The sequence below is a fragment of the Salvia splendens genome, chromosome 5 (assembly GCF_004379255.2).
Source record: "Salvia splendens isolate huo1 chromosome 5, SspV2, whole genome shotgun sequence".
Classification (NCBI taxonomy): Eukaryota; Viridiplantae; Streptophyta; class Magnoliopsida; order Lamiales; family Lamiaceae; genus Salvia; species Salvia splendens.
Genome location: NC_056036.1, coordinates 36,262,873 through 36,274,142, shown reverse-complemented (window position 1 = coordinate 36,274,142; position 11,270 = coordinate 36,262,873).

Sequence of the window (11,270 nt, the reverse complement as noted above, 5' to 3'; positions counted from 1 at the left end):
CAAAAATAAAAACTAACACTAAAAGCAATATATTTTGAAATATACAAATTTTAGAGTCATACATTTCAAAATACAAAAATAAACTACATTATATCTAATTTATTTTTCGACGAGTCTTCATTTATTCAAAACGATTCACTATATCATCATCGGATACTTGTAGAAACACATCTTTCTCAATGAAAGTGACCAAACAATCGTTCAAAGGTTGATCACCCATTCTATTTCTCAACTTATTCTTCACAAACGTCATTCCAGAAAACACTCTCTCTACACTTGCAGTGGCAACCAGAAGAATCAAAATCAACTTGATAAGCAAAACCACACGCGAATAAACCACATCTCTTTTTGTTTCAACAAGCTTCACCAAAAGAGAACTAATATCTCGCAAATTCTGAAAGTCTTCATCACTTCTCATATCTCCAATGAATATATCAAGTTGGCACTCAAGGTCCATCAAATCAATGTTTGAAAAATCGGAAGGCTAAAAAGTGGCAAGTTTGAGTACCTTTTCCTTGTCAAAAGAAGAGAAGCCATCTTTAGAATTGAAGCAAGCCATACATCTGAGCAACTCCATATTAACTTCATCGAATCGATTATCAAGTTCTTGAAGTAATAAGCCAATCACTTTGATAAACACATCAACACGAAAATGATGAAGATATGAAACTTGTTGAACAAAACGTTTTGATCTTCCATGAGGGCTATAGTGAACTTTCATATCTGGAACAACAATGTCATGTTTATTGCAAATTGAGATTACCTTGTTCAAGTGAATCTTCCATCCATCCTCCCTCATTTTCTGTAGTTGATCTTTGGTTAAAGTGACAAGTCTCATAGCATTAATGATGTCTTGATCTCTTCTTTGCAAAGCAAGACACAAATTGTTAGTGTACCCAAATATAATAGTCATTAGTTGTGCCATAAACACGAAATCAAATGACTCTAGTAAGTACAAAATGCCTTGAGCTTTTCCCTTATCATCGAAAACGGAATCTTTCTTTCCAATCATCGTAAGAACTTCAAAAATTGTAGAAAATAAGTCCATGATATTCAAAAGAGTCTTGTAGTGAGAACTCCAACGAGTGTCTCCAGGCCTCTTCAAACTAAGTTCTTGATTCAACCCCGATCCCGATTCAAGTTCACCAATTTCAAGACAATAAGAGAGAGTCATAAAGTGTAAAACATTATTCTATTTTGCACAAGCTGTCAAAATCCCTAAATTATTTAATGAACTAAACTTTTACACCTAAATTCCTAATCACTCGCCTTTTCAACAAAGAACAAAGTGTATGATGAAAATTGAGGCGGCAAGTCACGGAAGAAGGCAAGAAACCGGAGTTGGAGAGCGGTAGTCGGCGGCAGAAGAAGGCAAGAAGCAGAAGCAGTCGGCGGTTTTCAATTGGGGATGGCAATAGGTTTGTTATTTTTATTGTGTTCTGTAAAAAATGCTTTGAATTAAAATTGAGTTTTACCACTTTTTGATTTATAAAATGTATTTTATTTCTTTTCCAGTATTTATTAGAGGAATAGCCAAATATGGATTAGGGGGACATTAGTTTTTGGCCGCGTAGTTTTTGGAGTAGCCAAATAGGGGGACATTATACATATATTATTAATATAAACTCAGAATTTATATTTAAATATATAATACTACTAAAAAAATTTGGGGGTACACCCCCTTTGTCCCTACTCCCTCTGCCACTGGGTGGGATGATATGAAAAGTGTTGCTTTGTTGCCTAATCTTCAGGTGCTTAAACTAAGAAAGTTGGCTTGCATTGGCAAGACATGGGAAACAAGTGAAGGAGGATTCGGTCAGCTTACCTATTTGTTGATCCAGGAGTCCAATCTGGAGCACTGGATCATGGAAGCTACTCACTTCCCAAGACTCAACTCCCTAGTGCTTCATCACTGTTGGTATCTCAACGAGGTTCCCAGTGATATGGGAAAAATTCCAACACTTGAATATATCTACTTGGACTTTGATAGAGATAACCAGTCTTTACTGCGCTCAGCCAAATGGATTCAAGATGATCGAAAAAGTTTGGGATATGATCCTCTTTTTGTTTGTAATAGCTGTCGAACCGATTATGAACCAAGGCGGAGTGATCATGTTCGGACTGAGTCCAAGAAGTTATCCAACAATGTTTGACAATTCTAATGCTTTTGTAGTATTTTTCATGATTGTAGTTCTTCAAGGGTTTTTCTTGTGGGCTTCTTTTCCCTTGTCGTAAATAGGTGAACCCATAAGTGGAGATTGGCTTCACTTGATATGCCAACTCTTGTCTTATTTCCAGATGTACACAATAATGCATGCATAAGTGATGGTGCTACCTGACCACAGAGATTTCTTTTCCTTGATCGCCTAGCATTATACATTAAGCAAACAATCTTGCACACTATTATGGCAGAATAGGGCAATTGTGTAATCGAGACAATAAAAACGTAAAGAGACACAGATTTACATGGTTCGACAATGTTGTGTTGGCTACGTCCACAGGCAAGAACGTAGAACGGATTGTATTCAAATTGTGTTTTGAACGGATTGTATTCAAATTGTGTTTTCAGATTACAAAGTTATGTGGCACATGAGATGGGCTAGGCCCAATATAACAATTTGGACCCAAAACATAAACTTCTCCCTTTTAGCTAGCGGCAAACAATATAGATTCAAGGTATACTAACACTCACAATCCATGTTAATAAAGATGCAAATTCAGACAGCAAGATCCCAGAAAAGATAACCTTTAGCAGACACCAGTATTTGAAGTATTAAATTCAATTATTTTCTTATTTTTGAATAGTATTGATTTTTTAAGTAATACTCATAAAGGAAAATTTGTTTAAACAAAAAACTTTTTAAAATCGATTTTTAATTTTTATATATTTTTTAATATTTCGGTTTGTATTAAACTGAAACATTGGTGAAAAAATTTGCATATACCATGTAATTACCCCACATTTAGAAAATGCATATTCATGTGAAACAGATGGAGTACTATTCCCTTTGTTTTCCAATAAGTTTTCAAATTTCTTTAATTGGACGAACTCTAATAAATGTCTTGTTTCATTTTTATATTTTAATATGAAGACTCACTGTCTATTAACTCATGTTATTAATCATAAAAAAAGTAAGGTCGCATTCCACTAACTTTATTCTCCCACTTCTTTCACAAAATTAAACAAATTCTTAAAAGTTGCATCAATTATGAGATTTATTAGTACCCATGGAAATATTAAGTTTATCAAATAACGAGTAATTCCTTCGTCTCACAATAAGTGAGTCGTATTCTATTTTAGGTCATCTCAACTAACGTTCGTCTCACAATAAGTGAGTCGTATTCTATTTTAGGTCATCTCAACTAACGTGATGCTTTATTAGCAAAAGAAATAATTTTTTCTTCTCTTTACTTTATTGTCTCTTATATTTTCTCTTTTTCTATTTTTTTCCACTTTATTTTTTTCCTATTTGCATTAATTTAATAACACAGCCCAAAATTTTGTTCTAAAATAAACGTCTCACTTCCTATATGGGACACATGAAATATTTTTTATTAGAGCTATGCAATATTTGATCTTATTAAGAAAAGCACCATGGTGGGTTTCTAGATTTAGCATGGGGAGTTGTTCCTACAATAATTTTACAATAGGATTTGTTCGTTAGCCTAACTCGTCCAAATTCCAAATTCCAAATTCCAAACTATTTATGCAAGGGTTTTTGGAGTATGTGTGCAGAAATATCATGTTCTTAACTTTCGAAATTTCTCGTTTCATTTTTCATTTCTTTTTCCTTTTTTTCAAGAATATATTTTGGATGAAATCGCTATTAATTTAAAAGAATAAAGGAGCCTCCTTTTTCAGAATCCAATGATAGGAATTTGGATTGAGATACGATCGACTGTATTTGTTTGTGTTTGCTCGTCGATTGTGTGGGAACGTAGATATCTTCATTTACATGTTAACAGATTTTTGAGATCCATTATTGATTATAAAAAGTTACCCCTTAATAGTTGATAATACTACTCACTCTATACTTTTATCTATCTCAACACTCAAACCAATTATTTTAGATTAAAGCTAAAAACATGATTAAAAAGTAAAGGGTGTCATGGGTTTCTTATTAATTTCACAATGGGACTTGTTAGAAATAAAAAACAATCACGTAATTACGGGGTAAGATATAAGATTGATTGTTTAATTGATAGTGATAGACATAAATTGATTTACTTACCTTATTTAGATTAGGGCAAACTAGGCATGCACAAGGGTCGAAAACCGCCGGTTCAGGGTCATGAACCGGCGGTTCAAGGGTCGGGGAATGTATGAACCTGAACCGGCCCGCCTAGCTCCCGGCGGTTCCGGTTCCGGTTCAAAAAACCGGCGGGTTACGGGGCGGTTCAAAACCGCCGGTTTTCGGCTTGAACCGCCGGTTCCGGGCCGGTTCGACGAATTGTTTTTTTTTTTTTTTGCATTTTTCAACTTTTTAATTTTAATCAACTTACATTACACTTTTCAAGTTTGTTTTTTGTATGAAATGTGAGTAAATAAAATTGAAAAAAATAAGGATAAAGTTGCAATTTTATTGAAATTGCATGTTTACAAATTACACGTTACAAGTTACAACAATTACAAATTGAAAACATATGGCGGTCTTGAAGTCTTAAACAAAATTTAAATACAAATGAGACTACTAGTGAAGAACTAATTACAAATGACAAGAAACGATGTTGAAGTTCTTAAACGTATAAGTGTATTATATATATACTCTTAACCGGCGAAGAAGATCTTTCTACATAACTAAATTAAGGACACCTTTAGCAATTCAACTTTAAATGTTGAGTTTCGTCTAACAATCAACAAATATAGTAGAATTGTCAAAAGTTTCCCTCATTTAGCCGTATAGAGAAATATACTTCATCGACTAGAGTATATACAAATACAATTATGTAATTGTTTTTGCATATACAAAACATATGGCGGTTCAACCCTAAACCGGCGGGCTGTCCACGGTTTCCGTCAGAAAACCGCCGGTTTCTGACCGAAAAACCGGCGGTTTCTGACCGGTTTTGCAAGCCTACACACTGACCCTACGGCCTAGCCTCTGAAAAGTTGCCGGAACCGTCAGAAACCGGCTCCCGAACCGGCGGTTTACCCCTCAAACCGGCGGTTTACCCCGCGAACCGCCGGTTCCAACGGCTATACTAAATCCCTACGCGAACCCTACGAACCCCTAACCTACGAAACACTATTTAACCCTTTGAACCGGCGGTTCGAACCGCCGAACCGCCTGTTTTGAACCACCGGTTCAGGTTCAATATATTGCCGAACCTGAACCGGCCCTTCCGACCCTTCAACCCTTCTGCCGGTTCAACCCGCCGGTTCCGGGCCCGGTTCCGGTTCATGAACCGGCGGGCCCGAACCGGCAGTTAACCGCCGGGCCGGGTCGGTTTGTGCATGCCTAGGGCAAACCCTCTATATTATAAGGCAGCCTCCAAACATAGAAAAAATCTCAATCATATCTTCTATCGTTTCTTCGCTCTCTCGGCTATCACCATGCTAACAGGACTTGCTTTCACAAGAATCATAGTATATGGTATCCTAGTATAATACTCCCTCCGTCCTATAAAAATAGGTCATTTGATATCGGCACGAGTTTTAATACATAATTGATAAAGTAAGATAAAAGAAGAAAAGTAGTTGAAAATATGTAGTGGATAGTGGGGTCCATAAATAATAAAGTAAAAAGTAAGAAAAAAAAGTAACACTACTTGTATAGGACGAACGAAAAAATAAATATGGCATATGAGCAATGGATATGGTACGAGAATTAAGACAAAATTAGTAAAGTAAGAGAGAGGAGGATAATGATATGGTAAAGTAAGAGAGAGTAGGAGAATGATAGTTAAAGTAGTGTTAGTGGATAGTGGAACCTACATTATTAAAATGATACAACTTTCCAAAAATGTAATGCACATATTTTTGTAGGACGGACTAAATTGAAAATGTACATATTTTTATGGGACAGAGAGAGTACAATATAATAGTAAGATTTACTTTTACTAAAGTTTAACTCACTTTCCCTTACATTTTATAAAAATCTGTACCGAGTCAATATGGAAGTACTTCGTTTGTTCCACTCTAAGTAAAACACTTCTAATTCGGCACGAGATTTCATGTAGTGTTGTTTTGTGAGTAAAGTAGAGAAAATAAAGTAAGAGAAAGGGAAAAAGTAGAGAGTGATGTTATATTTAGCAATATGTCAATTCGAGTGGGACATTCTAAAAAGAAAAATGTGTCGCATAGAGTGGAACGAAGGGAGTACTACTTTTTATTAACACTATAAATACATGCAAGTATACAGAGTATGAATAGTATAGCTAAAAGTCAGTACCGGGAGATCGAACACGGTGAATATAACTGCAACTGGCTATTATGTACTAAGCTTCATATACTATCTAGAGAAATAAGAGTTTTGGGTTTAAAATAAATAAAACAAATAATTAATTAATTGCAAATAAATCACAAAGATAAAGAAAAGAGAGATAAGGGAATTCCAGGGATGTGCGTTCACAGTTATGGTTATACAAATTCTAACTACAACACCCTAGCACAGTCTTTACTTCGATAGAACGAGTTACATAAGTTTTGCCTATGCGGCATAAGCGTAGATTACTAACACTAGGGGCGTCAATCTTAGATCCGTAAATCCCAAAAGCTCCTAAGACCCTTATAAAGTCCTCACTCTCAATTAACGGTGCCGTTTTAAGGGAAGCTAATTGTAGTGTCTACTAAGTGGACCTAACTCGCCAACCTCCTCTCACGATTATGTAGCAAGTTATGTTAAATCATCACCGAATGTGTCACTCAAACATGAGATATTATCCAACAACTTAGGGAAGAAACGAAGTAAAAACAAAACGGATATTAAATAGAAAAGGAATTGTATAACCAAAGTCGTTACTAACACATCCCTAAAATCCTATGAGTTTAGTTACACATGATAGAATAAGCTAAAAACATAGATTGTAGGGAAGTCATAAAGAAAATAAGAACTAAAGCAAATAAAACCCAAAGGTAGAATCCTTGTAGGATTGATCTTCTCTTGATTCCTTCTTCAACCCCTTGCACTATGAAGTACTCTCAAATTTAAGCTCTGGAATTATTTGACAAAAAGAAGATCTAGATGAATGATTAGGGTTGGAGAATGGAGGAGGAGCCATGAAGGCTCCCCTTTTGGGGGCTCTGAATTGGTGAATATAATGAATTAGGTTATGCGGTATATATAGGCTTGAAAAGGAGTTAAATTTGGTAAAATGTTTCCTCCAAGCAATAGTAAATATGGAATTTTCGTGCCCCATAGGTTAAGGAAAATATTTAGCTTCACAAGGTAATGTCTTTTTTCCTTCTTTGAATTTCAGCCTAAAATTCTGCACTTGACAGCTTTGTGCAACTTTGGTAGAACGACCATTACTTTCTTCACAAAACTCTGATTGAGATGATCAAGGTACCAACGCGAAGCTATTTTCAAAGACGAAGAGAATGGTATATAGCACTCCCTCATCAGACTTCGGAATCGTCGGCAAAAAAAGTTTGAACAGAGGCTGTCGTGCGCCGCATTTTCCCAGCGGGCCTTTGCACCTTGGCTAGCGGTCGTTGCGGGTTGATCCGTAGCCTATGCCTCTCGGATAGCAGTCGCTATACACACCCCAGCAGACGCTGGGCGTGTTCTTCGTTTCAGCACATCTTTCTCCGGAGCGGACCGCTACTGGCTCAGCGGTCGGGGTATGGGTTGCAGCGGACCGCTGGGAGTCTCGAATGCTCCAGATTTCCAACTTCGACTTTTTGTTGTCTTTTTGGGCTCAAATATGCACGTTTCTCACAAAACACGTCAAAATACCAAAATAGATCAAATATACAAATAATGAACGTGTAATGCAACTTTCACACTCAAAACGGACCAAAAAATGGCCTTAAAATAGTGTAAAATGTACCCATTTATTAACATCAATAACATGTTTGTAAATTTAATTTGTGGACTAACAATAAATTTATAGAATATGAGCAATAAAATAACCAAAGCAGTTCCTCGTCAAAACCAAATCTAACGGTATTTAGTATAGACTATTACGAAAAATAGGTTTTAATTATCTGCCCCAAAAAATATGGGGTACTATAATTAATTCAATTTATTTTGTCGATAATTTCAAAAACAAATAATGATAATCTACAAAAAGTAGTGTCAGAAGACTCAGAACCTTTTTGGTAAAGTAGCATCAAGCCCATCAGCTAATTGCTACCTTCTGTACTATTTATAGTACCCTCTCTATTTTAAATTATGAGAGTATTTCATTTTGAATTATCCTACATTACTTTATTCTTTTTTTAATTAAAAATAAAACATTTAATTATATATGTATATATTTTACTTTATTCTCTTATCCATTTTATTTTACTTTATTTAATTTACTAAATATAACTTCCTTAAATTTCATATAGAAAACAAACGTCTCAAGTAACATGGGACAGAGGGAATATAGTATGTATGTATAAAGGAATGCACTTGGTATAGATTTGTAATAGTTGAGTCATTTTATTATTTTGGTATGTTTCATAGTAGTGGAATCACTTCCTTTTTTTTAAGTAAAAGTCAATATATTTATTTTCACTTACTCTATCCAAATGTGAGTAGAAAGCTCCATAGCCATCTCCAAACCTCGAATCAGAGCCAAAAGCTTCGCTTTAAAGCTCGATGATGCAGCTATCGGAGCACAAAAAGCCCGCAGAATGCCTCCATCAGAACCACGAACCAATCCTCCCTCCCCGCCGCCAGTGTTGACGTAGAGAAGGCACCGTCTTTGAGCTAGCTATACGTTGATAAAATTAAATTGTTTCAAAGTATTTACCACTAAAAACCTTAGTTTTTTTTAATATTTCATTTGTGAAAGGGTTATTTTTTAATAAAACAAATTTGAGAATCAGTAATAATAAACCGTCGACGCCATGTTTTCAATTATATTATCGACTTGGATCAACCTAAACTAAAAGAAATATTAAAAATTGAAACTTTGTGATATTAGTTCACTATAAGGCATTATTAGCCTTACAAGAATGGTATTTCAATTTATGATATAAGTTATAAAAGTTATAAATCAAGACTGTTAAATAACTTATACTACTATATTTTTATTGATTCATGATGTTATTACCACATGAATGGTTCGCCCTAGTTTCATTAAAAGTATTATTATTTGATCAATCATTAGTCTCTAACATTTCACCTTCAACTATTGACCTGAATTAATAAAAATATTTCATATATATTAATTGAGCATACATGCAATACATTATACATGAAAGAGAAAACAAACTTTTAGATTAATTGAGCATGACATGAATCATACATGAAAGAGAAGTCCTTAAAAACCAAAAGGAATGCGAGGACTGTTTGAAAAGGTCAATAAGTGAAAAAGTTCTAGTAATTAGTTTATTTGCATCTTAGTTTAGAGACATATAATAATATTAATTTTTTTCAAGAACCACATAATAAGTGCGATAGTTTGTAGCCAATTTTGGACTTCAATTCTTGTCAAATAATAGAAATCAGATTTACTTTAATACAGAGTATTTTATTTCAATTCAACCTTCATGCTGTTCTTAAATTTGAATTAAGAATTACTCATTTTTATTAAAAGTAGCCTGTCAACAACACCTTAGCCTCTGTAAACTCATATCAACATTATAAATACTTTAATTTCATCTCATTTTCGACACTCCAATTATTCTCTATTTTATTTCAATCTTCTCTCTTTTTGAATCAATAAATGGAATATAAAAGAAAGAAAAGTACAAGCAAACACGGGCATACCCGAGGGATACATGCCTAAAAGCCGAAGCTGTGTAGGCCGATGGGGAGGGAAGTAGCCTCTTGGGAAAATGTACCCATAGAGACGGTATTACAACAATCCAAAACACATACATAAACATGAGTACAATACAACACAGGACTTCACATCAGCCAAGTCTTCTCGATGGGATCCACTCTACAAAGTCCGGTACTCGGTTCCTTCAAAGTGTGCTTGTATTCATTACTACCGTCCACGTTATCCCGATGGAGGTAGGGGTTAAAACCTCCTAAGGATAAAACCCAGTGGCAAAAAATCCTTAAGAGGAAAAAGAGTACCCCCGTGGCCGATAGCAACACTAAACTCCCAAGTGCTCGGTCACTTGCTCATGCAGATAAAGGGAGTATAGAACTGAATATGTTAGCTTCTTCACCTCGAACACCAAATGCTTGGGTTCAAAAGTCGTTCCGTCAAAAATCAAGGCATTTCTGCCTCTCCACATTGTTAGGATCGTCGACTGCAACATTAGTTTGATATTGTCCGCTTTGGGTCAAGCCCGCACGGATTTATTTTTGGGTCACTCCCAAAAGGCCTCAAACTAATTGGGGTTGGACAGGAATTATATACACCTTCCAACTTCCCTCACTCATCCGATGTGGGATAGGTTTGTAACCCAACAAACCTCCCCTCAAACCGAGACCACATCGGGAACGCAGTCGACACAAACATGGGTCGTTCCAACCCTGGCCCCTGGGTCATCCTGGGCCTGACTCTAACCTGAGTCCTTCAGGGCCCGACCCTAACCGCGGCTCATCCAGGCACGACCCAAAGCCACCTTGGCTTTGATACCACTTGTTAGGATCGTCGACTACAACATTAGTTTGATATTGTCCGCTTTGGGTCAAGCCCGCACGGATTTATTTTTGGGTCACTCCCAAAAGGCCTCAAACTAATTGGGGTTTGACAGGAATTATATACACCTTCCAACTTCCCCTACTCATCCGATGTGGGATGGGTTTGTACCCCAACACACATCAGGCTGACTGTCGCGATGAGGGCAAGTCTTCTAGCCTTGCGCATAACTGTCGTTCCACTTCTTTCCTTGAGCATCCACTTGATGGCGCTCTGGATAGTAGTGATGTTCCTTCTAAGTCCCAGCCAGGATTTGATCTCCTTCCAAACTGCCCATGTCTTGTGGCATTCGAAGAAGAGGTGTTCCACCGACTCTGTGTGAGCCAAGCACAAGGGGCATCGTTGGTCGATGATCATGTAGCCCAGTCTGTCCCTCGTTGGGAGTCGTCCTCTGAGAGCTTGCCAAGTAGTAAAGGAGTACTTTGGCGGGACGAACTCCTTCCACATGAACCTGTGCCACAGGCGCCGTTCACCTTTTGGCCTGAACCACTCATACGCCTCGACCGCTCCCTTGC